This window comes from Miniopterus schreibersii (assembly GCF_964146895.1).
Source record: "Miniopterus schreibersii genome assembly, chromosome: 4".
NCBI lineage: Eukaryota > Metazoa > Chordata > Mammalia > Chiroptera > Miniopteridae > Miniopterus > Miniopterus schreibersii.
The window spans coordinates 38654503-38672195 of NC_138105.1; the positions used below are offsets into that span (position 1 = coordinate 38654503).

General features: G+C 41.7%; 1 protein-coding gene across 2 annotated transcripts in view; it reads right to left on the minus strand.

Annotated features, from left to right (window-relative positions):
- The window catches only part of MAML3 (mastermind like transcriptional coactivator 3), a 377481-nt gene that overhangs the window by 135283 nt on the left and 224505 nt on the right, over window positions 1–17693 (minus strand). The window lies entirely within an intron of this gene.

The window sequence follows — 17693 nt, forward strand, 5'->3', positions numbered from 1 at the left end:
AAAATGTTAAAAAAATTTTTTTTCAATTACAGTTTACATTCATTATTATTTTGTTTTAGCTTCAGGTCAGCATAGTGTTTAGACAGTCAGATACTTTAAAAGTATTCCCCTGATACTTCCAGTACCTACTCGGCACCATATATAGTAATTGCAATATTACTGACTGTATTTCCTATGCTGGACTTTACATCTCATGACTATTTGTAACTACCAATCTGTACTTCTCAATCCCTTCACCTGTCTCACCCAGTTCCCCAACCCACCTTCCCTCTGGGAACAAGTCTGCTCTCTATGTCTATGAGTCTGTTTCAGTTTTGTTTGTTTGTTTATAAAATCTTAATTTTCAATCAGAAAAGAAGGGATGAGTGGTGGTGGCAAAGCACAGATACATGAGTGTACACAATAGTGGGGACCTTTACTCAGCCCTCTCAGATCGACCAAATTGTTGATCTATGTTTTCAAGGACCCAAGGAAGTCAGCTTTCTAAAAGCAATACAGTTTTTGTTTTTAATATGCAGTGTCCTTCAGTGAAAATGACAAAGAGATTGAGGTAACTTTAGAATGTTGGAGACAGGAATTCTTTATCCAGAGATAAAAGTGAAGAGACCCAGGAAGCTAGATAAGAAGCTACAACATAAAAATGTACGCCTGCCTTCTTGCCAGTGTGCCTAAATGGTGCCCCAAAGTACACTCTCAGATATTTTCAGATCACGTCTCCATGACCAACAGGCCTGCAGACCACACAAGTATTAGCTCCCATTTGCTTGACCAACCAAATACCGCACCCTACCCCCAACTCCACCAAGAAGCACATAATACTCATTAAAAAATAAACATTTATCTTGAAGAAGGGGGTGGATGGACGGTGAAGGGGGGAGAGACGTCGAAAAGTGGTAAGATTTGTTTTACCAGTTAGTACAGTCTAGGAGAATAAAGGTGGTCTGAAGCCACTGCCCTAGCAAGGGTAGAAAAAAATGAGACCAGAATGTCAGCTGTGACCTTTAGATGGCTTTCCTGCTCCCATTTCACTCTGTGAGTGTCAACATGGAGGCAAAATTGCATAGTGTTTAACAGCTCAGGTTTGGATGCCAACAGACTTTGCTTTGGTTCCTGGTTCTAGCATTTAATTACCATGTGACCCGAACAGGCTACTTAACTTTATATGCCTGAGTTTCAAGATCATTTGAAGATGAAATGATTCATGTCAGGTGTTTGGCACACAAAGCATTCCACGGGTGGTCACCACAATACATACCTTCCTTTGAATCCATTTCTCAACCTCTGCTCTACTGACATTGTGAACTGGGTGATTCTTTGATGTGGGCGATGTCCTGTGCATTGCAGAATGTTTGACAGTATCTCTGGTCTCTACTCACTGGATACCAGTAGCAGCCCTCCCTGCCCACCATGTGACAACCAAAAATGTCTCCAGATGTTGTCAAATGTGCACCAGGGGATGCGGAAACTAATCATCCCTAGTTGAGAACCACTTTTTTGGATGAATCCAAGTTCTAGAAGATGAAGGTAACTCCAGTCTCCTCCCTGACATATAGAATATTTTAAAGTCCCAGTTTGGGAAAATTCAGTCTTATTTCAAAAGCCTAGTAATAAATCACATAACTATCAGGGTCTCAGTTTCCTCCCTTGAGACCATTATTTCAAAGTCCTCTCTTCTTCTGACCCTGAAAATTCTATTTCTATCTCTTTCATAGTACCAAGGGTTCAAGAATGATTTCTCCCTATGAGGAAACTTATACAGGTGATGCATGCTCAACTGGAAAAATTAGGAAATGCAGAGAAGCCAAAACGAAAGAAGGAAAAAAGAAAGTATTGCATACAGTTCCAGCAGTTAGAATGAACTAGGCTTAACATGATGATGAATGGGTTTTCAGATATTTTTCGAATACATGCATGAGTGTATATACAGAAATACACATGTACATACACACTCACATGCACAAGAATCTCATGTATGTCTGTAATTTTCCCCAGCCATTAATTCTAGTGATCTCATACACACACACACACACACACACACACACACACACACACACACACACGTGTGTGTGTCTGTGTGTGTATATATATATATATATATATATACACACACACATATTTTATATATCTTTATTGATTTCAGAGAGAGGAAGGGAGAGGGAGAGAGAGAGTGTTGAAACATCAATGATGACAGAGTCATTGATTGGCTGCCTCCTGCACGCCCCCGACTGGGAATCGAGCCCGAAACCCAGGCATGTGCCTTGACCGGGAATCAAGCCAGTGACCTCTTGATTCATGGGTCAGCACTCAACCACTGAGCTACACTGGCTGAACACCTCATATTTTTTAAGTTAGAAGTTTGGGAGTCACATTTGATTCTCTCTCCCTTACATGTCCCATGGCCGCTTCCTCTTTCTGTGGATCTATTTCTGGTCACACCAGTTAGGCCCTAATTACCTTGTTCAGGTGTGCTGTGTCCTAGCCGCTCTCGAGCCCATCACTTTGATCAGATAGTACTCTCCCCTTTTCAGAAGCCTACAATGACTACCCGTTGCTTCTTGTATCAAGGTTAGATCTTAATAACAGGCTCTGAGGGCCTTCAGCCTCCTCCCAAGGCCTCGTCAGCTTGCACTTATTCTTTATCAGCTCCTCGCAGCCCCCCAATTCCCCGACTGTGCCTTCTGAACAACAGTCCATTAAAAGTAAAGTAAACCAAAGCGTAGGGCTGATGTCTTTTAAGAAAGAAGAAAAACTAAAACACTAGGTTACCCTTCTGCTTATACTTCAATGACCAGTTGTAGCTAATTACTTGTCATTTAATAGGGTGTATTTCTTTTACAGATTTTAATAAGTGCTTCCTTTATTTTGATACCAAACGCATTTGAATTTTCACCAGATTGATGAAATGTGTTTATAATACTAGGAAGTCAACATCAAGAAATGATTTTCACAAAATGAACTTGGACAACCTGTCACTCCATTGAATATAAATAGGAATCTTTGTGCTGTTATTATTTTTAAAAATTTTCTTTTTAAATCCAGCTTTTACCAGAGGATAAACTTCATAAGGGCAGGGAGACCATGCCTTTTACGTCTTTGTGATGCTCACAGCAATGGGAATACAGCTTCCTGTGCACTTGGTCCTCAATAGATGTTGCTAGGTGATTCATATTTGAAGGGGAAATGGAAAGAAAAGCCCGAAGGACTTAAAGGATTTGCGTGCGTACATCTTGCTGTGAATAATATAAATGGGGAGAGAGATGACTAAGTGGACGGCATGGGGCACTGAGGGCTCCGGCCCCTGAAATATTCAATAATAGGGAAGTTATAATACGGCTGACGGCAGCGAGAGGTTGCGAGATGGAAAATGGAAGAACTGGAAGATTTGGGGGGAGAACCCAGGGGCCGCTGAGCGCAGGGCAGCACCAAGCACACCATCCATAGGAGAGGCAGCGCAGAGGACACGGGGACGAACAGAAACTCTGGCTAGAAACGCTGCATGCCGCAACGTGCAAAGGGGACGGAAGGAATTCTTAAAGCGGAAGTGCAAAATCGTGTCACTAACAAGGCTGCTTTAGTGTAAACAAGACAATAGCTCAGATACCGGTCCTCTAAAATTTATCGCCTACTTTAAATGAAAGCAAACACTTCTTCTTCACTTTTGACCACGGAATTCTACATTAATTCTCTGCCAGGAGGCATAGCTTTGATATCAGGCTGAGGCTGCAAAGTAAAAAGGAAGAAATTTCTGGTGTGTTTGGAGTCTATTTTCTCCTCCTCCCCGCTCCTGCCCCCTTCTGGGGTGCACCATCTCAATGCACACATCCCCTGGGGGGGGGGGTCAGCTTGGCTTTGCCAGCTCAGGCCTTCCCATGCTAAGCTTGTCTGTGCCAAAGCCACTTAAGCACTTTAGGAAATGTCAAAAGGCTTTTGTGGTAATTATGGTATCCACAATAGGTCCACAAATTCTTGACACACTCTTCAGAGGGTAGACCTGACCCCCCTCCCCCAGAATGTGACTGGACTTAATGATTTGCTTCAAATTAATAAAATAACAAAAAAGCAAAGGTATGTGACTTTAATACTATGTCCAAAAAGGCACAGTGGCTTCCTCATTCTCTTGAATCACTCGGTCTGGGGAAGCCAACTGCCCCGTTACAAGAACACTTGAGCAGCTCTGTGGAGAGATCCATGTGGCAAAGAACTGGGGCCTCCAGTCAGCAGCCACGGTGGGAGTCCCTGGAATGCAGCCTCCAGCCCCAGTCCAGCCTTCAGATGATGCAACCTGACTGCCCAGCTGGCAAACTAACCGTAACCTCTTGGGCTACCTTGAGTCAGAGCCACTCAGCAAGCTGCTCCTGGACTGCTCAGAGCTGCATGGGGCAATAAAGGCTTGTTTTAAGCTGCTATGTTTGGGGAGTGATTTGTTACCTAGCAACAGACAACGCATACAATAAATTTTCCAATACAGCTCCTGTTTATTTTGGAGTTAAGTTTTAAAAGTTTGACTAAAATGCTTGTTTTAATCTATTTAGAAGTAATAATAGTTTTCATTATTTGGCAAATACTTGTTTACCTGTTTCTAATACATAAAATGGTTAGCTGTTGTAAGTGTTCAGTTGAATTAAATCCCACCTTCATTTTTAGCTTCTGATTAACAAAGACAAAAATAAATGATTTTTCTCATAATAATAAGGTTCCAGAAACAACCAAGGCACCGTAAGGCCTCTAGGAGCCTAAGAGGCCTCTAAGGTAAAAGGTGGGAAACTGGAAAGATTTTTCCTTGAGATGCTTTCCTCATTTAAGATCATTTAATGCAAATGAACAAAAATGGTGGCATTTTTATCTTTTACATTAAAATATGACAAGTAAGATTATTTTTTTTTTTATCCTCACCTGAGGATATTTTTTCCACTGGTATTTTAGACAGAGTGGAAGGGAGGGATGGAGGGGGATAGAGAGAAAGAGAAACATCGGTGTGAGAGAGACACACTGATTAGTTGCTCCCTGCACCGGCCCTGACCAGGGCTGGGAATCAAGCCTGCAACCGAGGTACGTGCCCTTGACCAGAATCCAACCCATGACCCTTCAGTCCCTAGGCCGAAGCTCTAACCACTGAGCAAAACCAGCTAGGGCTGCTAACGTTTTTAAACATTAATATGCTTTTACCATTTTGTTTGCGGTCCCTGTCCATGTAATTTCAAATATACACAATAATATGTTCCCCCCAGAATCTTTGCATCGTTGTATGTCTAAGGGCTAGACATTTTAGGTACATAATAAATGACTGTTGAATGAATGAACGAACGAACGAATGAAGTTGCCTTAGAGGAAAACTGAGGCACAGTTATGCTCTCCTTGAAGATGAAAAGGGTGTGGAAAGTATATGATATGATTAATGTTCTAAATTAAAAAAAAAAAAGCATATACAGTGTAGTACATACTGAGGATCTGATACTGTGCTAAATGCTTTACACAAACTAGGATACAGCGTCTTCCTAATAATCCTATTATTATCAACCTCATTTTCTAGATGAAAAACCTAACGCTCAGAGAGGTCGTGTAAGCCCGCGGTCTTGTAGGGAACGATGTGGTGAAGCAGGATTTGAATACCTGTCCTGGCTTCAGAGCTGGCTGCTGACCGCTGCACTCTGCCACCTACCCACCAGGGCGGTTCCCTAACTGCTGTCACTGGGCTGGCACCCAGGCTGCCCCAGGCCCACAGGAAGTGAAGGGTAGGAGAGCGCCCTGCCAAAGCAGAGAGTGCTGTGCCTGCTAGTGGTGTTTTGGGGCACTGTGTTTATTCACACGTTTCTCTCACTAGGCCACCGATTTAACATGCTGCCAACTGTCCAATTATTCATGTTCACGTAGAGCTAAGTGGGTTCTTCTCTAGCTGCACACCTTTTCCCCCCAACATAATTAATGAAGCTCATCAAACCCCTAGAAAACAAGCCCAGAGCACCGGCCGCCCTCACTGACATGTTAATAGGGGGTCAGGGGCTCCTGACCTACCACAGGATGTGTGAATGTCCCCAAGGCTGCTCACAGATGCTACACATCCCGACAGGACATGCATGAATAAGGGCCACATCCTGCTCCTGAGAAACAGCCACATGACACACAAATGGCAGTGGGCCCCACAGAGCAGGTGGATTCTAACGAGCAGGGCACAACCTTGCTGGGTGTGGCTGTCCAGAGGGAAAGGCTCAGTGCCACTCTGAAGAGGGTCCCTGGCTGGGCAGAGGGCAATGGGAAGCACTAATCTATTTTGTCCAGTTTAGGGTCATCTAGCTCTTAAAAGGTGGCATAAAGAGTCAGCTGCTCTGAACCAGCCTCTAGTTCTGCTGATTGCCTTTCTGATCACAGAACAGATTTTTTGTTGTTGTTGCTCTAGACCTGCCCTGTCCAACCACATGTGACTATGGAGCCCTTGAAATCTGACTGTTCCAATTGATCTGTACTGTAAGTGTAATAGACCCATCAGATTTCAGAGACTTGGTGTGAAGAACAAAGGTAAAAATATCTCATTAATAATTTTTACATTGATTACGTGTTGACATAATAATATTTTAATATATTGGGTTAAGTAAAAAATATATTAAAATTGATTTCACCTGTTTCTTTTTGCTTTCGTAATGTGGCCAATGGAAAATTTTAAAATTCCATGGTTTGCCTTATATTTCTATTGGATGGTGCGGCCCTAGAGTTGGGGACATTTTAACCTGTCCATGCTCTGAGAGGGACACAAAGGCCCTGCAATTTTCCAGGTGTTTTCTCTGGGCTGTTCTGCCACATGAATGAAAATCCTACTAACAGGTAATATTGAGACGAGCAGTATCCACCATGAAAGCTGCTCGACAGTCAGACATGAACCACCTCGCATTCCAGGCCTCCAGTCACCCTTCGGCCCAACAGCTTCACACTGCAGCATCTGACTGGCCACAGCATGAGTGGCACTTGTAACTCAGGTTCTTACTGCATTGACCTGAGAAGCTGACACCCTGCTCTGTGTTTAGTGGCTTTTAGTGAATGAGGAGGTGCACCCCTACCTACGGCTGTGCAGTGGAGGGTGCAAGGGGCGCTGCCGGCACACCTGGGGTGCCTGTGGGGCAGCCAATTCCATCCATCTGCTTGGAGGAGATGCCTTTTCCCTAATTCTCACCAGAGCACCAGAAAACCTAGTGGCAGCCTGAGATGGACAAGTCTCTATACCCAGAAACGACCTTTCTCCTTGCAACTTTGGAGAACTTCAGCTTAGTACTGAAAGTGCTCCTGGCCTAACAAGCCGATTAAAACGTCCTTTGTATGAACTGGCTAGAGCCCAATGCAGAAAAAACCCCCAAACAAACTTCCAAACATTTCAGATGCAAAAGCAGTTAGAGAATACAGCTATGTTTATAAAACCTTTTGTAGGAAATCATGGTATTAATATGTGGGAGTTATCAATTTGGATACTATTTGGGGGTCAATATTTACTGCTTAGTAAATAAAAATGTATAGGTAACCTGCATGATCTCATGTATCATATTAACTAATCACAACAATGTACTGGAAATCTAATGTGAAAGGTATTTTGATTCTTTATGCACTGGGTCAAATGCAGACCATTTGGTGTCATAAAGAAGATTAATTCCACAGAAACTTGCTCAGGAACCAAGATATAATAGACTACCTTTGCAAAGGAAAACAGCCCCCCCCCCCCCCCCCGAGCTTTGTAATCTCTAGAAAAGCCCAGAATTGCTATGAATAATGATATAATGAGGAGCTTGGAACCCCGCTCCTCTTGTATACCTACACAATGACCATCTTTAGATAGCACTCCCTTCAAGTAATAGATAAGATGTGACTGAATAAATCCTTACAATAGAAATATAAAGCAAAAGGAACACATGACACTCTGCTACTACTCTAATGAAAACAACCATGTTTATAATAATGTGGCTTTATTGAAAAATAAACATTTGTAAAAACAAGAGGCCCAACTATAAAACACAAGAGTAGCTATTTGTGGCTCAATCTAACACAAACTTTTAAAAAGTTGCTATAAGCTTGTTTCACACCTTTTGAGGAGTGTGGAACAAGTATTTCAACAAATGTGAAATATGAATCAGCAGAGTCAGACAAATAATAACAAGTGTTTGAACTGCTTTTAAATGCAAATAAGATTTGATACTTAGATTTATGTATGACATGACCATCACCTTTCAAAAACTATTATACCACCCTAATATTTAACCTTATGATTATAAACGTTTGATTCCTTTCCCTTTCACCCGTCATATATCCAGTCATCAAGTTCTGTTATTTCTTTCCTCTAAGTACCACTATACCCATTTCCCCTTAAATTTTTTTTTTTAATTTTTAAATTTTTAAAATATATCTTTATTTATTTCAGAGAGAGGAAAGGAGAGGGAGAGAGAGAAAGAAACATGAATGATGAGAGAGCCATTGATTGGCTGCCTCCTGCACGCCCCCAACTGGGGATGGAGCCCACAACCTGGGCATGTGCCCTGACCGGGAATCGAACCCCGATTGCCTGGATCCTAGGTCAATGCTCAACCGCTGAGCCACGCCCGGCCGGGCTCCCCTTAAATTTTAAATGCACCATCCAGATAGACTCTTACTGTCTCAGGCTTCAAATATTAGAATGTCCCCTAACTGTTCTCTCAAATTCCACCTCACTAGTCTCCCCGTGAAGCCTTCCCTCCAGCCTGGGGATCCTTTGCACGGCCTACTTCAGCAACCACCCTCTGCCTGCACAGAATGCCTTCCGCCCACCCTCCACCCACCTAACTCCCACCTGGGCTTGGTCTGCCCCAAAGCTATCCCCTTCTGGGAGGCTCTCTTGTCTACTGCAGGCTGTGCCCACCTCGCCTTCTCTCTGCCCCTGGTCCTTAATGCAGAACTTAACCACTTGCTGCTTTGCATGCACTTAACATACAGGCCTCCACATCACCCCGATTAGGCTGCACACTGTTAGACACTTAGAGGGGATTATTTTGGTGCCCATTTTCAGTCCATAATATTTAGAATTTTAGGAGTGAATATACATGGGGAGGATATGATTAAGTTTCACAGTTTTCTGCACCTGTGACAGACCCTTAGGTTAGCAGGCTCCTGTCAAGAAAAAAAATAAAGCCAGACCTACCCTCTTACAGGTGGATGCACTGGATATCCACTGGGGGCACTGGGCAGGGCCCAGGGAGCACGAATGACATTGAATGGAAGGGAATCTACGACTCAGGAGGTAAAATAAAATCGGGAATCTGGCTGAGGCAACACCTAGGAGCATCTGGGAAGGGTGCTTGGATGCCATCCTTGACGGAACAGCATCAGAACCCAGAACACCAAGCTGTGGCCCCACTGATGTGCCTGCGAGCAGTCCTCGCCTTGAGGTGGCTCTCCCAAAGAGGTACTAAGGAAGCCTTGCGCTTCCTTCAATGTGTGTGCTTTCTATTCCAGGGCAGTCTCCCTTCCTGTAGGTCAGAGGAGAGAAGCTTGGCACACACAAGGCTGTGTCCTCGGTAGGTCCTGATACAGAGCAATGACTAACCAGTCCTCTCTTAGAGACGAAGGCAAACCCCTCCTTTGCCATGGTGGGAGCAGGGGCTGGTGGAGAGGATGGGCTGCTCTGTCCTATTAAGAAAATCAACAGGAGTGATCCTATGACTTACAAAACATAGCTAGGATCCACACCCTTATGCTCACTGCAGTGTTACTTACAATAGGCAAGATACAGAAGCAACACAAGTGCCCATCAACAGATGATTGGGTTAAAAACTGTGGTACCTATACACGATGGGTGCTAGTCAGCCATGAAAAAGAACAGAATCTTATCTTTTATGGCAGCACGGGTGAACCTGGAGGGTATTATGCTAAGTGAAATAAATCAGGCAGAGAAAGACAAATACTGTATGACTTCTCTTATATGCGGGATCTAACGAACAAAATAAACAAACAAATGCAGACTCACAGACACAGAGAACAGACCGACAGCGACAGAGGGGAGGGGGATTGGGGGGCTGGGTTAAGCAGTACAAACTGCTAGTTACAGAATCGCCACAGAGATGTGATTACAGCATCGGGAACACAGTCAATGATGTTGTGATAACTATGCATGGGACTAGGTGGGCACTTGAGGCAGTGTGGGGGGGACCACTCTGTAAAGTACATGATTTTCTAACCACTTTGCTGTACATCTGAAACTAATACAGAATAATAGTGAATGTCAACTGTAATTAAAAAATAAAATATAATAAATTTAAAAAATTTACTTTATCTTAATAAAAAAAGAAATCCATGAAACAAGGAGTAACCACAATTTCTCATCTTACTTGAAATGATTCAAGTCTTAGACCTCACGGAATTTATAGTTCCACAGACAATAACTGCCACATTTAAGCATATGCAAATACTGAGCAATGAAACGAACACAGGTTGCTTTAATTAAAGTGTCAGTTACCCTAGGCACTACTTCTCCATTAGAAAATGGCAGTGGTGGTGGGCTGCTTGTTAAGATGCATATTCCCAGGCCTGGTCCCAGACCTGCTGATTCTGATTACCTGCATCTTAAACAGTTTCCCCAGGTGATTCTTAAGCCCACAGGTTTCAGAAACATGGCTTGATGGTTTTAAACTCTCGCTTGGTGCACAAAGCCTTTAAAGAATATTCTCATAGGGGGCTAATTAAACCTCTTTCTTCCCCAATACTATTATAAGTGAATTCCTTTCCTAGAACTTGCCCTTTTCTGCTGTTTACTCTTAGTTTCATAATTCTAAGACTCTGACAGGATTTTCAAAATATGTCAGTATATGTATGGAAATGACTGTGATACCGACCAATAGGGACATTTCCTTCGTTATCTGCATTTCTGTAGCAGTCCTGCCCACTGTGATCCCCTCAGCTGGGTGGCCCTGGGTTCAGGCAGTGATGAGTGTTCTGTCAATATTTTACTTTGCATCTGAGTTGCCAGATACTATTGGCTTAGTCAAGGTCATGGAACCGAAATTGTTTTTATAGTCCTTGAAGTAAGTCAATATTTTTAAGATTCTAAAAACTACTAGGTGGTTATAACTACAAGATCTTATTCTAACATAGCATGCTGATCAGGTTGACAATGCTGTCCTTTTGAGCACATGTGTTTCACACATGTAAATTTTATGTTAAGAGAGCAAGCACTTCAGGTCTTACGGAGCCAGCTCTAATACAGCCCAACATGTTAAAAGCAACAATGTGAAATGTGTTGTAAAATATAAATTTCAATACTGGATAATATTTGATATTCAGGTAGATGCTGAAAGTCACCGAAGGAGCCTCTGGTGGATTAAACACCCATCTTTATTTTGGCTTTCTGTAAAGCCCCAGTACAATGACAATAAGGGAATAAAAATGATAGGAATATTCAAGAGCAAAGAGGATGGAAGATGGAAATAGCAATCGAGGGATGTCAACAAAATTTTGGAAGGTGAAAATCAGATGGCTGGTGGTAAAAGACTCGGAAGCTTAGAGAAAGCTGAACGTAATCCTGCGGTAGGGGAAGCCCAAAACAAGGCAAGATGGTCAAGCTGAAAAATGCTGTCAAGTCTCAGGAACCAGGAGCACCTCAGGAGGTTGGGGTGGGGGTGCACACAGAAGGAGAATTGGCTAACGTCCAGTTTAATTAGGAGGTAGACCAGACATACTCCTCCAGATTGGAAGAAGGAAGGTACATGACTCCCTGGAGAGATTAAGTCACAAGTCTCTGGAATCCTGCATCCCAGCCCCAGCTGAGGGTGGGGTGAGGAACCATATAAAAATGAGATTAAGTGAAATTCTACATTGTATTTAGTGAGACATCCTTCACCAACACTACCGCCTGCCTACCAACTCCATTCCTCTGCTCAGCTCCAGAAAACCAGCCTCCAGATTTGCAACTCTCCATAATGAGATTGAAGGAGGCTTTTCTGACTGGCCTTTGGGGGGGAAAAATCTATAGACACTGACCCAGGGAAATGGCTGGGTTCTAGCCCAACCCCCCTAGAGCAAAGCCCCACATTTGACAAGCCCTGTGTAAGGATACAGAGCAACTACTTAGCTTTGTTGTGCCTCACTCTTAAAATAAAATAAACAAACATTTGAGTAAAGCTTCTAACATGGAAGAAAAAAATAAAATGAGCATATGAAACAGGTGCTTTGGAGGAACAGATAATGGGGGGAGGGCAAGAAAACGTAATTTAAAAATGATAACATCCTTAGATCAAAAAAGGAACATCGAAGAACAAGAAAGAGGTTATGAAAATTTAAAGTGTAATAAATAAAACAAAATGTTTAATTTTAGAGTTGGAGAATACGGTTAAGGAAATCTCACAGGACTTGGAAGAAAAGGACAGATATGAAAAGTAGAAAATATATGAAAATTAGAGAACAATCTGGGAGGTCCAATACATGATGAATAGAAGTTCCAGAAAGTTAAAGAAGAGAAAAAGGAAGGAAGAAATGATAAAAAAAAGAGAACATATCCCAAATCTTAAAGATACATGTTTCCAGGAATTTGGGTAAAAGTTCACAGTACCAGACACAGTAAGTGAAAGTATATATCATCACGAAATTTCAGGGGTAGAGAGAAGGTCTGAAAAGCCCCCACAGTGAAAAAGTAGGTCATACCCATGGAGCGGGGGATCCAAATGTCACTGGATATCATGAAAGCCACAGGACCATTAGGAAATGCTTTTAAAATTCTGATCAAATATGTTTTCGTAATTATAATTTTATATCTGGCAAACTATCAATCAAGTGTGATGAAAAAGACATTCTCAAAAATAGTTTCCATAATCTCCTGAGCAGCCTTCCTCAGAAAGCTCTGAGGGGATGTGCTCCAACAATTTGAGGGACTAAGTCAAGAAGAGGAGGAGAGGTCATGAAAACACAATGCAACACAGCAGGGACGTGAACCATTCCGGGAATGACAGTGAAGGGCAGTTGTGAGACTTCAGTTAAGCAGCAGAGCAAGAAATCTGTAGGATAGAAGAACGGAGCAAGAGGGTGCAAGCCTTAGCCTTCAGGAGAGACATGAAGGAGTGGGGGAGGGAAAGAGAGAGACACTGAGTGGGGAAGAGAGGGAGGTGGAGGGAGAGGGAGGGAGAGGGAAGAAGAGAGAGATTGAGGAGGGGAAGAGACAGAGATTGAGAAAGAGAGAGAGAGAAGTGTCGGCGGAGAGGGAAGGAGACAGGGAGGAAGTGAAAGAAAAAAGAAAATACAAGAAAAATAGATGATCTGATGTGTTTGATCCCATTGAAAGTTTTCCAGAGAAAAGTTTGAGGATAGATTGAGGGTATGTGCAGAAACAACATCAATTAAAAAAAAAAAGAGGCAGCTATTAATTCCAGGGAAAACAAAAAGTCACACAAGAAAGCAAATATAATCATAGTATACTACACAGCTAAACGGTGAGGCACTGCAAAAATCAGTCATGTAAATACGGAATGCTTTAAAAATCATAATTTGTAATATATCTAGCTATATTGAGAGTATGGGGAAAAGTAAAAAGAGATTCTGAGTGTGGAGGGGGTTGTGTTTGTGAGGAGGTAGTGTAAGGGAGCTGGATCCTCATATTCTATAGAATCAAATAATTGACATATTGAGAAATAGCAGTTTATGGAAATAAATAAGAGAAACGACTTAATGAATTGAAGTTGTCACCTTGGGAAGCAGAAATAAAGAATGAAGCGGGCGAAGCTGCTCTTCCTCATTATAAGCCTTATGACCCCATTTGACTTTCTGAGCTATGTCATATGTTACTAGGACAAAATAAAAATATATAATTAAGGAAACTGAAAAAAAAAAAAAAGACTCCAAGTTGTTAAAGTTAAGGAAAATGTATCTTCAAAGGGATTTCCATGATGGCTGTTAATAATGGAGCTTTGTTCTTCCTTGGAGATTATATGATTAAAAATCTTACAACTGCCCGGCCCGTGTGGTTCAGTGGTTGAGCACTGACCTATGAACTAGAAGGTCACCATTCAATTCCTGGTCAGGGCACATGCCCGGGTTGCAGGTTTGATCCCCAGTAGGAGGCAGCTGATCAATGATTCTCACTCATCACTGATGTTTCTCTCTCTCTCTCCTCCCTTCCTTTCTCTGAAATCAATAAAAAAATATATATATAAAACCTAAAAAAAAATCTTACAATAATACACCTCACACGGTACCCAACACATTTTGGTAAAATAAGATGGAAAGGTAAAAACATTCTATAAAACATGAGACTATATGTATTCATTCTGATATACACAGCCACACACAGCAAATAGCATGTAAAGTATTAATAAAGTAGCATAATCATCCTATTTCTCTAGTCCTATGATTGCAACTACTAAAAATTAACATCACACTTTGGAAAGTATCCACTCTCCACTATTCTATGTAAAATTTATTCCTGGGCTTTGGCTATCTGTAACCTTCCTGATCTTCTCCTTTCGGAGTTGCTCCATTGTGTTTCTGTTTGTCAGAGCAGAGACTGAGTTGGCCTTTCCTCAATCTCAGTGCTGTTCCACTGGTTCAAGATAACCACCTCCTATCAAAGGATTGCTTTCAGACTTGCCTTTCCAGTTCTGTTTGATCTCAAAAGCAGCTCTGTGTTATTTGTGCTAATGCTCTCTCCACTGGAGCTGAGACTTCACTGTAAACATATTTTTGTTCCGAACATCAATAATCACCATGTTTAATGATTTATTAAACATTCTTATGTTTAAGATGCAGAGTCAGGTACTATGCAAGAAATTGTAAAAACAGAAGGGGGAGGGGGGAGATATCCTGGTCTTGAGAAACAACAAAATTAGGAAAAAATAATAGATGGACTCAGCCAAAGTTCTGGTTATTTCATCACAGAAAAACATATTTTAAAAATTAGAGAGCAGCCCAGAAAGTTGAATACAAAATGAATAGAAGTTCCAGAAAGTAAAAAACGAGAAAAGGGGGAAGGAGAAATGATCAAAGAAATAATAAGAGAGAAGACAACCCAGAGAAAATTTGAAAGTTCGTAATGGTGGAAGTTTCACTGATACTTTCATTGTCACTATCTTCGCTGAAATTTTGTACGACTTCAGAGCAGATGATAGGAGTGAGAAGAGGTGAGTGAAAGAAAAGGAGAGTGAGTGTGGGGAGAAGGGTTTTGGAACTATCTCCTAATGCAGGGATTCTTAACTAAGACTATATGTAAATGAATGGGAAACTGGTCCCACCCCAATCCAACTGGCAAACTGGAAAAATAAGAATGTTCTTTTAAAGAGTTAGCATAGTACAAACTTTTTAAAAATAGAGGATCTCCCTTCCTTAAAAAGTATCTTCCTGATGGTAGAATTAGCATGCAGGTATGACAGAACACTTGCTAACCTATAGAGGGAAAACAATAATCACTCATAATTTTACCAACCAAAAATACCATTCCGAGCATTTTATTTATCCAGTATTTTTCTACATATATTAAAAACACACAAGGACATGGACAATGGTAGGGAGAGGGGCTGAGGAGGGGGAAGGAACGGGGTGGAACGGGTTGTTGGGAAGAAAAAGGGACATCTGTAGTATTTTAAACAAAAATAAAATTAAAAAAAAACCCCACAAACCACAATCTGTATTGTAACATATAAGCTGTTGTATGATCAATCTGCTTACTTCACTCATCCTCTCAGCATTTCCATGTGATAATCAAAATCAATATCATGATTTTCATGTCCATTGTTTTTCCAAAATCCTTATTTTGGTTCCAATTTTTCACTATCATAATTCACACCATGCACATAATCTTTGTACATAAATCTTGGTTCAATTCTCTAATTACAAGGAATACTAGATGAATTCTGAGAAGTAAAATTTCTTGATGAAACATTCAAAAATTTAAAAAAAAGTTCTTTTTGGGCACTTTCTAGTTTTGGTTCCCTCTTTTTTGAAATACCCGGGAACTGAGTGAAATTCTATTCATTTCTGAGAGAAATGGCATTTTCTGCAAACATCCCAAATAAGTAAATATCTATATAATTATCTTGAAATCAATGTTCTAGTGTTACTGGCCTTGGTGCTCAAGTCATTCATTAAAACTAAGTGTTGATCATGGTCCTTGTGTTCAACAGAGAATAACGTGAATTTTCACTAGCAACAGCAGAAAACAAATTTGAACTACACCTATGTATAATTACATTTTATGTCTTGCCTGCAATTCGTGCATGTCTTTGTGCCATGTACTCACATATGGTGCAAATTAACGATTCTGAGAGCTATGTAAATACTGCTCCACAATCAGATAAAAGCATGAAATAAATGGTATGTTTGCAGAAAGATATTCACATGTTTATGTGTGCATTTTGAAGCTTGTTTCAAACAGTGGTTAGTATTTCATGAAAAAGCATGCTTTTGCTTGATGGTTCTTTATGAGGTAAAGGAATGATTATTCTAATGAGGCCTCAAGAACAAAGATTCTGTCCACCCTGAAAGTACCTCGTGAGATGGAGGGAACAGAGCCCATAGATTTAGTCCAGAAAACCATCACCTTCATTTCTTCACCTGACTGAGCTCTTTCAAAACATGGGCTCTGTAGCTCAAGGCTTCAGTTACTCACAGTTAGGCAAGCATAAGGACCTGAAATAAGTGCCTTTAACATTCATGTTCCAGCAAAGACAAGAACTTCATCCTAAGTTAGCAAATCTCAAAAGACACTTAGTGAGGGTGAGAAGTGAGGATGGGCGCACACTGCACCTACATGTCTGCAGAGCTTGGGACATGGAATTAATCATCTTTGGTCTGGCTCGGAGGAAATATTTTACTGTAGCTGGCATAAAAACAGCGAATGTAGAAACACAATTTGTATTAAGATTAACAAGAGACCATTCTGACAGCTTGCGATCTCATAAACCTCGGACGCGTCTGGGCTACAACAAACATCCCTGTATATTGCCTACATTTCTGCCTGCTTCAGAACTCAATACTGAAGTGTATAAAATGTTACACTTTTCCAATGGTATATATATTTTTAAAGAAACCAAGATAAAACATAAAAGTTCACATTTCAATGATGTTTTCCTACCAGCGACCGATTGCAGTTGATGTAAACCAAGCTATATTTTTATTTCTCCAGACAGAATTTCTTTAGAGCTGGCCGGCATGTGCAGACAAGAAACCACTGTGAGGTTTTGGGGTTGGAAGGCTGTGAAGGACAAGAATCGAGCCACAGAGCCCAGGCTTGTCTCTGCAGGCCAGCACACCTCCAGCTCTGTAGCCTCCACCAAGTTCGGGGGGGTTGGGTGCACATGGGGGGGGGGGTGGCACCCAGCAGATAGAAGATGCAAACAGTTGCCTAGTGATGCAAGATCTGCCTGCATTACTTCTGATGCGTCCAACTGTGGACATATATCCAAGCACTAGTTAGAACCTGTTTGCACATGAGGGCCCTGAAAGCAAAGACTTTTCTGCAAAACCTCCAACTGCAATGCCAACCTCAGCATCCTGAGAGGACTAGGGCACAAACAGCAATTGGCAGTACAGGGATGGCCCATGATTTCACCCACGTGTGGAGAAGGGCAGGGGAACAATGCACTCCCCCACTGCCCTGTCCTCAGGACACAGACAGTGCTGCATGGAAGGAGCTTTGGCTGCTGCCACAGTGGTCAGGATGAAGAGGTGAGCGCTTATCAATGAGAATTCACACCCCACGGGCTGTCACT